The sequence below is a fragment of the Oncorhynchus masou genome, unplaced genomic scaffold, assembly GCF_036934945.1.
Source record: "Oncorhynchus masou masou isolate Uvic2021 unplaced genomic scaffold, UVic_Omas_1.1 unplaced_scaffold_841, whole genome shotgun sequence".
Taxonomy (NCBI): domain Eukaryota; kingdom Metazoa; phylum Chordata; class Actinopteri; order Salmoniformes; family Salmonidae; genus Oncorhynchus; species Oncorhynchus masou.
In genome coordinates this window covers 214,666-230,441 of record NW_027014875.1, presented here as the reverse complement: position 1 = coordinate 230,441, position 15,776 = coordinate 214,666, and the positions used below count along the sequence as shown (strand labels likewise).

The following is a 15,776-nucleotide window of genomic DNA, read 5'->3' as shown; positions in this document are numbered from 1 at the left end:
ATCTAGGAGTGGGATCAGACCCTGACCTAGCTCAATATCTAGGAGTGGGATAACAGAGACCCTGACCGAGCTCAGTATCTAGGAGTGGGATAACAGAGACCCAGACCTTGACCGAGCTCAGTATCTAGGAGTGGGATAACAGAGACCCAGACCCTGACCTAGCTCAATATCTAGGTGTGGGATAACAGAGACCGTGACCTAGCTCAATATCTAGGAGTGGGATAACAGAGACCCAGACCCTGACCGAGCTCAGTATCTAGGAGTGGGATCAGACCCTGACCTAGCTCAATATCTAGGAGTGGGATAACAGAGACCCTGACCTAGCTATATCTAGGAGTGGGATAACACCCAGACCCTGACCTAGCTTAATATCTAGGAGTGGGATAACAGAGACCGTGACCTAGCTCAATATCTAGGAGTGGGATAACAGAGACCCTGACCTAGCTCAATATCTAGGAGTGGGATAACAGAGACCCTGACCTAGCTCAATATCTAGGAGTGGGATAACAGAGACCCTGACCTAGCTCAATATCTAGGAGTGGGATAACAGAGACCCTGACCTAGCTCAATATCTAGGAGTGGGATCAGACCCTGACCTAGCTCAATATCTAGGAGTGGGATAACTCACAGACCCTGACCTAGCTCAATATCTAGGAGTGGGATCAGACCCTGACCTAGCTCAATATCTAGGAGTGGGATCAGACCCTGACCTAGCTCAATATCTAGGAGTGAGATAACACCCAGACCCTGACCTAGCTCAATATCTAGGAGTGGGATAAGAGAGACCCTGACCTAGCTCAATATCTAGGAGTGGGATAACAGAGACCCTGACCTAGCTCAATATCTAGGAGTGGGATAACAGAGACCCTGACCTAGCTCAATATCTAGGAGTGGGATAACAGAGACCCTGACCTAGCTCAATATCTAGGAGTGGGATAACAGAGACCCTGACCTAGCTCAATATCTAGGAGTGGGATCAGACCCTGACCTAGCTCAATATCTAGGAGTGGGATAACTCACAGACCCTGACCTAGCTCAATATCTAGGAGTGGGATCAGACCCTGACCTAGCTCAATATCTAGGAGTGGGATCAGACCCTGACCTAGCTCAATATCTAGGAGTGAGATAACACCCAGACCCTGACCTAGCTCAATATCTAGGAGTGGGATAAGAGAGACCCTGACCTAGCTCAATATCTAGGAGTGGGATAACAGAGACCCTGACCTAGCTCAATATCTAGGAGTGGGATAACAGAGACCGTGACCTAGCTCAATATCTAGGAGTGGGATAACAGAGACCCTGACCTAGCTCAATATGTAGGAGTGGGATAACAGAGACCCTGACCTAGCTCAATATGTAGGAGTGGGATAACAGAGACCCTGACCTAGCTCAATATCTAGGAGTGGGATAACAGAGACCCTGACCTAGCTCAATATCTAGGAGTGGGATACCAGAGACTGTGACGTTGCTCAATATCTAGGAGTGGGATAACAGAGACCGTGACCTAGCTCAATATCTAGGAGTGGGATAACAGAGACTGTGACCTAGCTCAATATCTAGGAGTGGGATAACAGAGACCCTGACCTAGCTCAATATCTAGGAGTGGGATAACAGAGACCCAGACCCTGACCGAGCTCAATATCTAGGAGTGGGATAAGAGACCCTGACCTAGCTCAATATCTAAGAGTGGGATAACAGAGACCCTGACCTAGCTATATCTAGGAGTGGGATAACAGAGACCGTGACCTAGCTCAATATCTAGGAGTGGGATAACAGAGACCCTGACCTAGCTCAATATCTAGGAGTGGGATAACAGACCCTGACCTAGCTCAATATCTAGGAGTGGGATCAGACCCTGACCTAGCTCAATATCTAGGAGTGGGATAAGAGACCCTGACCTAGCTCAATATCTAGGAGTGGGATAACAGAGACCCTGACCTAGCTATATCTAGGAGTGGGATAACAGAGACCGTGACCTAGCTCAATATCTAGGAGTGGGATAACAGAGACCCTGACCTAGCTCAATATCTAGGAGTGGGATAACAGACCCTGACCTAGCTCAATATCTAGGAGTGGGATAAGAGACCCTGACCTAGCTCAATATCTAGGAGTGGGATAAGAGACCCTGACCTAGCTCAATATCTAGGAGTGGGATAACAGAGACCCTGACCTAGCTATATCTAGGAGTGGGATAACACCCAGACCCTGACCTAGCTCAATATCTAGGAGTGGGATAACAGAGACCGTGACCTAGCTCAATATCTAGGAGTGGGATAACAGAGACCCTGACCTAGCTATATCTAGGAGTGGGATAACACCCAGACCCTGACCTAGCTCAATATCTAGGAGTGGGATAACAGAGACCGTGACCTAGCTCAATATCTAGGAGTGGGATAACAGAGACCTTGACCTAGATCAATATCTAGGAGTGGGATACCAGAGACCCTGACCTAGCTATATCTAGTTGTGGGATAACACCCAGACCCTGACCTAGCTATATCTAGGAGTGGGATAACAGAGACCCAGACCCTGACCGAGCTCAATATCTAGGAGTGGGATAAGAGACCCTGACCTAGCTCAATATCTAAGAGTGGGATAACAGAGACCCTGACCTAGCTATATCTAGGAGTGGGATAACAGAGACCCTGACCTAGCTATATCTAGGAGTGGGATAACAGAGACCGTGACCTAGCTCAATATCTAGGAGTGGGATAACAGAGACCCTGACCTAGCTCAATATCTAGGAGTGGGATCAGACCCTGACCTAGCTCAATATCTAGGAGTGGGATCAGACCCTGACCTAGCTCAATATCTAGGAGTGGGATAAGAGACCCTGACCTAGCTCAATATCTAGGAGTGGGATAACAGAGACCCTGACCTAGCTATATCTAGGAGTGGGATAACAGAGACCGTGACCTAGCTCAATATCTAGGAGTGGGATAACAGAGACCCTGACCTAGCTCAATATCTAGGAGTGGGATAACAGACCCTGACCTAGCTCAATATCTAGGAGTGGGATAAGAGACCCTGACCTAGCTCAATATCTAGGAGTGGGATAAGAGACCCTGACCTAGCTCAATATCTAGGAGTGGGATAACAGAGACCCTGACCTAGCTATATCTAGGAGTGGGATAACACCCAGACCCTGACCTAGCTCAATATCTAGGAGTGGGATAACAGAGACCGTGACCTAGCTCAATATCTAGGAGTGGGATAACAGAGACCTTGACCTAGATCAATATCTAGGAGTGGGATACCAGAGACCCTGACCTAGCTATATCTAGTTGTGGGATAACACCCAGACCCTGACCTAGCTATATCTAGGAGTGGGATAACACCCAGACCCTGACCTAGCTCAATATCTAGGAGTGGGATAACAGAGACCCTGACCTAGCTCAATATCTAGGAGTGGGATAACAGAGACCCTGACCTAGCTCAATATCTAGGAGTGGGATCAGACCCTGACCTAGCTCAATATCTAGGAGTGGGATCAGACCCTGACCTAGCTCAATATCTAGGAGTGGGATCAGACCCTGACCTAGCTCAATATCTAGGAGTGGGGTAAATCCCAGACCCTGACCTAGCTCAATATCTAGGAGTGGGATAAGACCCTGACCTAGCTCAATATCTAGGAGTGGGGTAACTCCCAGACCCTGACCTAGCTCAATATCTAGGAGTGGGATCAGACCCTGACCGAGCTCAATATCTAGGAATGGGATCAGACCCTGACCGAGCTCAATATCTAGGAGTGGGATCAGACCCTGACCGAGCTCAATATCTAGGAGTGGGATCAGACCCTGACCGAGCTCAATATCTAGGAGTGGGATCAGACCCTGACCGAGCTCAATATCTAGGAGTGGGATAACACCCAGACCCTGACCTAGCTCAATATCTAGGAGTGGGATCAGACCCTGACCAAGCTCAATATCTAGGAGTGGGGTAACTCCCAGACCCTGACCTAGCTCAATATCTAGGAGTGGGATCAGACCCTGACCTAGCTCAATATCTAGGAGTGGGGTAACTCCCAGACCCTGACCTAGCTCAATATCTAGGAGTGGGATCAGACCCTGACCTAGCTCAATATCTAGGAGTGGGATAACAGAGACCCTGACCTAGCTCAATATCTAGGAGTGGGGTAACTCCCAGACCCTGACCTAGCTCAATATCTACGAGTGGGATCAGACCCTGACCGAGCTCAATATCTAGGAGTGGGATAACACCCAGACCCTGACCGAGCTCAATATCTAGGAGTGGGGTAACACCCAGACCCTGACCGAGCTCAATATCTAGGAGTGGGATAAGAACAAGACTACAGCCTCCATAATGTGACCGTTAGGCTTGCCACCCTTTGGACTGAATAGGGGCAACAGTTTTGATTACATTTCTAATTAATGGCTTTCTGTCCGTTAAGAACCACTGATGTGCTACCGCTTAGTAGCATTTCTGACCATGCTAACATGGATTCAGAGTTAAAAAACCAGGACCAACAACTACCGTTTAGTAACATTTCTGACTATGCTAACATGGTTTCAGAGTTAAAAAACTAGGACCAACAGCTACTGTTTTGTAGCATTTCTGACTATGCTAACATGGTTTCAGAGTTAAAAAACTAGGACCAACAGCTACTGTTTTGTAGCATTTCTGACCATGCTAACATGGTCTCAGACTAATCTCAGTTATCAAACCAGGACCAACAACTAACGTTTAGTAGCATTTCTGACCATGCTAACATGGATTCAGAGTTAAAAAACCAGGACCAACAACTACCGTTTAGTAGCATTTCTGACTATGCTAACATGGTTTCAGAGTTAAAAAACTAGGACCAACAGCTACTGTTTTGTAGCATTTCTGACCATGCTAACATGGTCTCAGACTAATCTCAGTTATCAAACCAGGACCAACAGCTACTGTTTTGTAGCATTTCTGACCATGCTAACATGGTTTCAGAGTTAAAAAACCAGGACCAACAACTAACGTTTTGTAGCATTTCTGACCATGCTGACATGGATTCAGAGTTATAAAACTAGGACCAACAACTACTGTTTTGTAGCATTTCTGACCATGCTAACATGGTTTCAGACTAATCTCAGTTATAAAACCAGGACCAACAGCTACCGTTTAGTAGCATTTCTGACCATGCTAACATGGTCTCAGAGCTATCAAACCAGGACCAACAACTACCGTTTAGTAGCATTTCTGACCATGCTAACATGATTTCAGAGTTAAAAAACCAGGACCAACAACTACCGTTTAGTAGCATTTCTGACCATGCTAACATGGTTTCAGACTAATCTCAGTTATCAAACCAGGACCAACAGCTACCGTTTAGTAACATTTCTGACCATGCTAACATGGATTCAGAGTTATAAAACCAGGACCAACAGCTACCGTTTAGTAGCATTTCTGACCATGCTAACATGGATTCAGAGTTATAAAACCAGGACCAACAACTACCGTTTAGTAGCATTTCTGACTATGCTAACATGGTTTCAGAGTTAAAAAACTAGGACCAACAGCTACTGTTTTGTAGCATTTCTGACCATGCTAACATGGTCTCAGACTAATCTCAGTTATCAAACCAGGACCAACAGCTACTGTTTTGTAGCATTTCTGACCATGCTAACATGGTTTCAGAGTTAAAAAACCAGGACCAACAACTAACGTTTTGTAGCATTTCTGACCATGCTGACATGGATTCAGAGTTATAAAACCAGGACCAACAACTACTGTTTTGTAGCATTTCTGACCATGCTAACATGGTTTCAGACTAATCTCAGTTATAAAACCAGGACCAACAGCTACCGTTTAGTAGCATTTCTGACCATGCTAACATGGTCTCAGAGCTATCAAACCAGGACCAACAACTACCGTTTAGTAGCATTTCTGACCATGCTAACATGATTTCAGAGTTAAAAAACCAGGACCAACAACTACCGTTTAGTAGCATTTCTGACCATGCTAACATGGTTTCAGACTAATCTCAGTTATCAAACCAGGACCAACAGCTACCGTTTAGTAACATTTCTGACCATGCTAACATGGATTCAGAGTTATAAAACCAGGACCAACAACTACCGTTTAGTAGCATTTCTGACCATGCTAACATGGATTCAGAGTTATAAAACCAGGACCAACAACTCGGTTCTGCATAACAGAAGCAGCTAAATAGAGTACCAGTCAACGTTTGGACACACCTCCTCATTCAAGGGGTTTTCTCTATTTTTACTATGTTCTACATTGTACAATAATAGTAAAGACATCAAAACTATTAAATAACACATATGGAATCTCATGTAGTAACCAGAAAAGTGTTCAACAAATCAAAATATATTTGAGATTCTTCAAAGTCGCCACGTTTTGTCTTGATGACCGCTTTGCATGGGGGAGGAGACATTGTGGTGCATGAATTTATTTTTTGGCTTCAGACCAATGCCTATTCTCCCTTAAAAGATGTTTTTTAATTGTTAATATCCATGTTTGTGTGTTGTAGCTACAGGAGCAGTTACCTGGTAAGGTGCTACCTCTGGCATCCAGTGGTATGGTGAAGCCTCAAGCCTACCTCAGCCAGAGCACCTTGGTAGAGATGACCCTGGGGTGAGTTACTGTCCCTGACCTTTAACCCCTGACCTTACGTCAGCCAGAGCACCTTGGTAGAGATGACCCTGGGGTGAGTTACTGTCCCTAACCGTTAACCCTTAACCCCTGACCTTACCTCAGCCAGAGCACCTTGGTAGAGATGACCCTGGGGTGAGTTACTGTCCCTGACCTTTAACCCCTGAACTTACCTCAGCCAGAGCACCTTGGTAGAGATGGCCCTGGGGTAAGTTACTGTCCCTGACCTTTAACCCCTGACCTTAGCTCAGCCAGAGCACCTTGGTAGAGATGACCCTGGGGTGAGTTACTGTCCCTGACCACTAACCGTTAACCCTTAACCCCTGACCTTACCTCAGCCAGGGCACCTTGGTAGAGATGACCCTGGGGTGAGTTACTGTCCCTGACCTTTAACCCCTGACCTTACCTCAGCCAGAGCACCTTGGTAGAGATGACCCTGGGGTGAGTTACTGTCCCTAACCCTTAACCCCTGACCTTACCTCAGCCAGAGCACCTTGGTAGAGATGACCCAGGGGTGAGTTACTGTTCCTGGCCCCTAACCGTTAACCCTTAACCCCTGACCTTACCTCAGCCAGAGGGCCATGGTAGATATGACCCCCAACCGTTAACCCATAACCCCTGATCTTAGCTCAGCCAGAGGGCCATGGTAGATATGACCCTGGGGTGAGTTACTGTCCCTGACCCCTAACCGTTAACCCCTGACCCTACATCAGTCAGATCACCCTGGTAGAGATGACCCTGGGGTGAGTTACTGTCCCTGACCTTACATCAGTCAGATCACCCTGGTAGAGATGACCCTGGGGTGAGTTACTGTCCCTGACCCCTAACCGTTAACCCCTGACCTTACATCAGTCAGATCACCCTGGTAGAGATGCCCCTGGGGTGAGTTACTGTCCCTGACCCTACATCAGTCAGATCACCCTGGTAGAGATGACCCTGGGGTGAGTTACTGTCCCTGACCCCTAACCGTTAACCCCTGACCTTACATCAGTCAGATCACCCTGGTAGAGATGACCCTGGGGTGAGTTACTGTCCCTGACCCCTAACCGTTAACCCCTGACCCTACATCAGTCAGATCACCCTGGTAGAAATGACCCTGGGGTGAGTTACTCTCCCTGACCCTACATCAGTCAGATCACCCTGGTAGAGATGACCCTGTGGTTAGTTACTCTCCCTGACCCTACATCAGTCAGATCACCCTGGTAGAGATGACCCTGTGGTGAGTTACTGTCCCTGACCCTACATCAGTCAGATCACCCTGGTAGAGATGACCCTGGGGTGAGTTACTGTCCCTGACCCCTAACCGTTAACCCCTGACCCTACATCAGTCAGATCACCCTGGTAGAGATGACCCTGGGGTGAGTTACTGTCCCTGACCCTACATCAGTCAGATCACCCTGGTAGAGATGCCCCTGGGGTGAGTTACTCTCCCTGACCTTACATCAGTCAGATCACCCTGGTAGAGATGACCCTGGGGTGAGTTACTGTCCCTGACCCTACATCAGTCAGATCACCCTGGTAGAGATGCCCCTGGGTAAGTCTCACTATCATGTTGTTCCATCTGAGGACATGTTTGTTGACTTGAGGGATGATCTATAACCAGTGGGACACTATTCTACCATCTCAGTGTCCAGTGTTAACCAGGGGACACTATTCTACCATCTCAGTGTCCAGTGTTAACCAGTGGGACGATAGTCTACCATCTCAGTGTCCAGTGTTAACCAGTGGGATGATATTCCACCTTCCCAGTGTCCAGTGTTAACCAGTGGGATGATATTCCACCTTCCCAGTGTCCAGTGTTAACCAGTGGGATGATATTCCACCTCCCCAGTGTCCAGTGTTAACCAGGGGGATGATATTCCACCTTCCCAGTGTCCAGTGTTAACCAGGGGGATGATATTCCACCTCCCCAGTGTTAACCAGTGGGATGATATTCCACCTTCCCAGTGTTAACCAGGGGGATGATATTCCACCTCCCCAGTGTCCAGTGTTAACCAGGGGGATGATATTCCACCTTCCCAGTGTCCAGTGTTAACCAGGGGGATGATATTCCACCTTCCCAGTGTCCAGTGTTAACCAGGGGGATGATATTCCACCTTCCCAGTGTCCAGTGTTAACCAGGGGGATGATATTCCACCTCCCCAGTGTTAACCAGGGGGATGATATTCCACCTTCCCAGTGTCCAGTGTTAACCAGGGGGATGATATTCCACCTTCCCAGTGTCCAGTGTTAACCAGGGGGATGATATTCCACCTTCCCAGTGTCCAGTGTTAACCAGGGGGATGATATTCCACCTCCCCAGTGTTAACCAGGGGGATGATATTCCACCTCCCCAGTGTTAACCAGGGGGATGATATTCCACCTCCCCAGTGTCCAGTGTTAACCAGGGGGATGATATTCCACCTTCCCAGTGCCCAGTGTTAACCAGTGGGATGATATTCCAACTTCCCAGTGTCCAGTGTTAACCAGGGGGATGATATTCCACCTTCCCAGTGTCCAGTGTTAACCAGGGGGATGATATTCCACCTTCCCAGTGTCCAGTGTTAACCAGGGGGATGATATTCCACCTTCCCAGTGTCCAGTGTTAACTAGTGGGATGATATTCCAACTTCCCAGTGTCCAGTGTTAACCAGGGGGATGCTATTCCACCTTCCCAGTGTCCAGTGTTAACCAGGGGGATGATATTCCACCTTCCCAGTGTCCAGTGTTAACCAGTGGGACGATAGTCTACCATCTCAGTGTCCAGTGTTAACCAGGGGGATGACATTCCACCTTCCCAGTGTCCAGTGTTAACCAGTGGGACGATAGTCTACCATCTCAGTGTCCAGTGTTAACCAGGGGGATGATATTCCACCTCCCCAGTGTTAACCAGTGGGATGATAGTCTACCATCTCAGTGTCCAGTGTTAACCAGGGGGATGACATTCCACCTTCCCAGTGTCCAGTGTTAACCAGTGGGATGATATTCCACCTCCCCAGTGTCCAGTGTTAACCAGTGGGATGATATTCCACCTCCCCAGTGTTAACCAGTGGGATGATATTCCACCTTCCCAGTGTTAACCAGGGGGATGACATTCCACCTTCCCAGTGTCCAGTGTTAACCAGTGGGATGATATTCCACCTCCCCAGTGTTAACCAGGGAATGATATTCCACCTTCCCAGTGTCCAGTGTTAACCAGGGGGATGATATTCCACCTTCCCAGTGTCCAGTGTTAACCAGTGGGATGATATTCCACCTTCCCAGTGTCCAGTGTTAACCAGTGGGATGATATTCCACCTCCCCAGTGTTAACCAGTGGGATGATATTCCACCTTCCTAGTGTCCAGTGTTAACCAGGGGGATGACATTCCACCTTCCCAGTGTCCAGTGTTAACCAGTGGGATGATATTCCACCTTCCCAGTGTCCAGTGTTAACCAGTGGGATGATATTCCACCTTCCCAGTGTCCAGTGTTAACCAGTGGGATGATATTCCACCTTCCCAGTGTCCAGTGTTAACCAGTGGGATGATATTCCACCTTCCCAGTGTCCAGTGTTAACCAGGGGGATGATATTCCACCTTCCCAGTGTCCAGTGTTAACCAGGGGGATGACATTCCACCTTCCCAGTGTCCAGTGTTAACCAGTGGGATGATATTCCACCTTCCCAGTGTCCAGTGTTAACCAGGGGGATGATATTCCACCTTCCCAGTGTTAACCAGTGGGATGATATTCCACCTTCGCAGTGTCCAGTGTTAACCAGTGGGAATATATTCCACCTTCCCAGTGTCCAGTGTTAACCAGGGGGATGATATTCCACCTTCCCAGTGTCCAGTGTTAACCAGTGGGATGATATTCCACCTCCCCAGTGTTAACCAGGGGGATGATATTCCACCTCCCCAGTGTTAACCAGGGGGATGATATTCCACCTTCCCAGTGTCCAGTGTTAACCAGTGGGATGATATTCCACCTTCCCAGTGTCCAGTGTTAACCAGTGGGATGATATTCCACCTTCCCAGTGTCCAGTGTTAACCAGTGGGATGATATTCCACCTTCCCAGTGTCCAGTGTTAACCAGGGGGATGATATTCCACCTCCCCAGTGTTAACCAGTGGGATGATATACCACCTTCCCAGTGTTAACCAGGGGGATGATATTCCACCTTCCCAGTGTCCAGTGTTAACCAGTGGGATGATATTCCACCTTCCCAGTGTCCAGTGTTAACCAGTGGGATGATATTCCACCTTCCCAGTGTCCAGTGTTAACCAGGGGGATGATATTCCACCTCCCCAGTGTTAACCAGGGGGATGATATTCCACCTTCCCAGTGTTAACCAGGGGGATGATATTCCACCTTCCCAGTGTCCAGTGTTAACCAGGGGATGATATTCCACCTTCCCAGTGTCCAGTGTTAACCAGTGGGATGATATTCCACCTTCCCAGTGTTAACCAGGGGGATGATATTCCACCTTCCCAGTGTCCAGTGTTAACCAGGGGATGATATTCCACCTTCCCAGTGTCCAGTGTTAACCAGTGGGATGATATTCCACCTTCCCAGTGTCCAGTGTTAACCAGGGGGATGATATTCCACCTTCCCAGTGTTAACCAGTGGGATGATATTCCACCTCCCCAGTGTCCAGTGTTAACCAGGGGGATGATATTCCACCTTCCCAGTGTCCAGTGTTAACCAGGGGGATGATATTCCACCTTCCCAGTGTCCAGTGTTAACCAGGGGGATGATATTCCACCTTCCCAGTGTCCAGTGTTAACCAGGGGGATGATATTCCACCTTCCCAGTGTTCAGTGTTAACCAGGGGATGATATTCCACCTTCCCAGTGTCCAGTGTTAACCAGTGGGATGATATTCCACCTTCCCAGTGTTCAGTGTTAACCAGGGGGATGATATTCCACCTTCCCAGTGTCCAGTGTTAACCAGGGGGATGATATTCCACCTTCCCAGTGTTCAGTGTTAACCAGGGGGATGATATTCCACCTTCCCAGTGTCCAGTGTTAACCAGTGGGATGATATACCACCTTCCCAGTGTTAACCAGGGGGATGATATTCCACCTCCCCAGTGTTAACCAGGGGGATGATATTCTACCTTCCCAGTGTCCAGTGTTAACCAGTGGGATGATATTCCACCTTCCCAGTGTCCAGTGTTAACCAGTGGGATGATATTCCACCTTCCCAGTGTCCAGTGTTAACCAGGGGGATGATATTCCACCTTCCCAGTGCCCAGTGTTAACCAGTGGGATGATATTCCAACTTCCCAGTGTCCAGTGTTAACCAGGGGGATGATATTCCACCTTCCCAGTGTCCAGTGTTAACCAGGGGGTGATATTCCACCTTCCCAGTGTCCAGTGTTAACCAGGGGGATGATATTCCACCTTCCCAGTGTCCAGTGTTAACCAGTGGGATGATATTCCAACTTCCCAGTGTCCAGTGTTAACCAGGGGATGCTATTCCACCTTCCCAGTGTTCAGTGTTAACCAGGGGGATGATATTCCACCTTCCCAGTGTCCAGTGTTAACCAGTGGGATGATATACCACCTTCCCAGTGTTAACCAGGGGATGATATTCCACCTCCCCAGTGTTAACCAGGGGGATGATATTCTACCTTCCCAGTGTCCAGTGTTAACCAGTGGGATGATATTCCACCTTCCCAGTGTCCAGTGTTAACCAGTGGGATGATATTCCACCTTCCCAGTGTCCAGTGTTAACCAGGGGGATGATATTCCACCTTCCCAGTGCCCAGTGTTAACCAGTGGGATGATATTCCAACTTCCCAGTGTCCAGTGTTAACCAGGGGGATTATATTCCACCTTCCCAGTGTCCAGTGTTAACCAGGGGGATGATATTCCACCTTCCCAGTGTCCAGTGTTAACCAGTGGGATGATATACCACCTTCCCAGTGTTAACCAGGGGGATGATATTCCACCTCCCCAGTGTTAACCAGGGGGATGATATTCTACCTTCCCAGTGTCCAGTGTTAACCAGTGGGATGATATTCCACCTTCCCAGTGTCCAGTGTTAACCAGTGGGATGATATTCCACCTTCCCAGTGTCCAGTGTTAACCAGGGGGATGATATTCCACCTTCCCAGTGCCCAGTGTTAACCAGTGGGATGATATTCCAACTTCCCAGTGTCCAGTGTTAACCAGGGGGATGATATTCCACCTTCCCAGTGTCCAGTGTTAACCAGGGGGATGATATTCCACCTTCCCAGTGTCCAGTGTTAACCAGGGGGATGATATTCCACCTTCCCAGTGTCCAGTGTTAACCAGTGGGATGATATTCCAACTTCCCAGTGTCCAGTGTTAACCAGGGGGATGCTATTCCACCTTCCCAGTGTTCAGTGTTAACCAGGGGGATGATATTCCACCTTCCCAGTGTCCAGTGTTAACCAGTGGGATGATATACCACCTTCCCAGTGTTAACCAGGGGGATGATATTCCACCTCCCCAGTGTTAACCAGGGGGATGATATTCTACCTTCCCAGTGTCCAGTGTTAACCAGTGGGATGATATTCCACCTTCCCAGTGTCCAGTGTTAACCAGTGGGATGATATTCCACCTTCCCAGTGTCCAGTGTTAACCAGGGGGATGATATTCCACCTTCCCAGTGCCCAGTGTTAACCAGTGGGATGATATTCCAACTTCCCAGTGTCCAGTGTTAACCAGGGGGATGATATTCCACCTTCCCAGTGTCCAGTGTTAACCAGGGGGATGATATTCCACCTTCCCAGTGTCCAGTGTTAACCAGGGGGATGATATTCCACCTTCCCAGTGTCCAGTGTTAACCAGTGGGATGATATTCCAACTTCCCAGTGTCCAGTGTTAACCAGGGGGATGCTATTCCACCTTCCCAGTGTTCAGTGTTAACCAGGGGGATGATATTCCACCTTCCCAGTGTCCAGTGTTAACCAGTGGGACGATAGTCTACCATCTCAGTGTCCAGTGTTAACCAGGGGGATGACATTCCACCTTCCCAGTGTCCAGTGTTAACCAGTGGGACGATAGTCTACCATCTCAGTGTCCAGTGTTAACCAGGGGGATGATATTCCACCTCCCCAGTGTTAACCAGTGGGATGATAGTCTACCATCTCAGTGTCCAGTGTTAACCAGGGGGATGACATTCCACCTTCCCAGTGTCCAGTGTTAACCAGTGGGATGATATTCCACCTCCCCAGTGTCCAGTGTTAACCAGTGGGATGATATTCCACCTCCCCAGTGTTAACCAGTGGGATGATATTCCACCTTCCCAGTGTTAACCAGGGGGATGACATTCCACCTTCCCAGTGTCCAGTGTTAACCAGTGGGATGATATTCCACCTCCCCAGTGTTAACCAGGGAATGATATTCCACCTTCCCAGTGTCCAGTGTTAACCAGGGGGATGATATTCCACCTTCCCAGTGTCCAGTGTTAACCAGTGGGATGATATTCCACCTTCCCAGTGTCCAGTGTTAACCAGTGGGATGATATTCCACCTCCCCAGTGTTAACCAGTGGGATGATATTCCACCTTCCTAGTGTCCAGTGTTAACCAGGGGGATGACATTCCACCTTCCCAGTGTCCAGTGTTAACCAGTGGGATGATATTCCACCTTCCCAGTGTCCAGTGTTAACCAGTGGGATGATATTCCACCTTCCCAGTGTCCAGTGTTAACCAGTGGGATGATATTCCACCTTCCCAGTGTCCAGTGTTAACCAGTGGGATGATATTCCACCTTCCCAGTGTCCAGTGTTAACCAGGGGGATGATATTCCACCTTCCCAGTGTCCAGTGTTAACCAGGGGGATGACATTCCACCTTCCCAGTGTCCAGTGTTAACCAGTGGGATGATATTCCACCTTCCCAGTGTCCAGTGTTAACCAGGGGGATGATATTCCACCTTCCCAGTGTTAACCAGTGGGATGATATTCCACCTTCGCAGTGTCCAGTGTTAACCAGTGGGAATATATTCCACCTTCCCAGTGTCCAGTGTTAACCAGGGGGATGATATTCCACCTTCCCAGTGTCCAGTGTTAACCAGTGGGATGATATTCCACCTCCCCAGTGTTAACCAGGGGGATGATATTCCACCTCCCCAGTGTTAACCAGGGGGATGATATTCCACCTTCCCAGTGTTAACCAGGGGGATGATATTCCACCTTCAGTGTCCAGTGTTAACCAGTGGGATGATATTCCACCTTCCCAGTGTCCAGTGTTAACCAGGGGGATAATATTCCACCTTCCCAGTGTCCAGTGTTAACCAGTGGGATGATATTCCACCTTCCCAGTGTCCAGTGTTAACCAGTGGTATGATATTCCACCTTCCCAGTGTCCAGTGTTAACCAGTGGGATGATATTCCACCTTCCCAGTGTCCAGTGTTAACCAGTGGGATGATATTCCACCTTCCCAGTGTCCAGTGTTAACCAGGGGGATGATATTCCACCTCCCCAGTGTTAACCAGTGGGATGATATACCACCTTCCCAGTGTTAACCAGGGGGATGATATTCCACCTTCCCAGTGTCCAGTGTTAACCAGTGGGATGATATTCCACCTTCCCAGTGTCCAGTGTTAACCAGTGGGATGATATTCCACCTTCCCAGTGTCCAGTGTTAACCAGGGGGATGATATTCCACCTCCCCAGTGTTAACCAGTGGGATGATATACCACCTTCCCAGTGTTAACCAGGGGGATGATATTCCACCTTCCCAGTGTCCAGTGTTAACCAGTGGGATGATATTCCACCTTCCCAGTGTCCAGTGTTAACCAGTGGGATGATATTCCACCTTCCCAGTGTCCAGTGTTAACCAGGGGGATGATATTCCACCTCCCCAGTGTTAACCAGGGGGATGATATTCCACCTTCCCAGTGTTAACCAGGGGATGATATTCCACCTTCCCAGTGTCCAGTGTTAACCAGGGGATGATATTCCACCTTCCCAGTGTCCAGTGTTAACCAGTGGGATGATATTCCACCTTCCCAGTGTTAACCAGGGGGATGATAGTCCACCTTCCCAGTGTCCAGTGTTAACCAGGGGATGATATTCCACCTTCCCAGTGTCCAGTGTTAACCAGTGGGATGATATTCCACCTTCCCAGTGTCCAGTGTTAACCAGGGGGATGATATTCCACCTTCCCAGTGTTAACCAGTGGGATGATATTCCACCTCCCCAGTGTCCAGTGTTAACCAGGGGGATGATAT

The 15,776-nt window shown here is 48.5% G+C and overlaps 1 pseudogene; it reads left to right on the top strand.

The window, feature by feature from the left end:
- The window catches only part of LOC135537778 (serine/threonine-protein kinase TBK1-like), a 76,895-nt pseudogene that overhangs the window by 51,904 nt on the left and 9,215 nt on the right, over window positions 1–15,776 (top strand).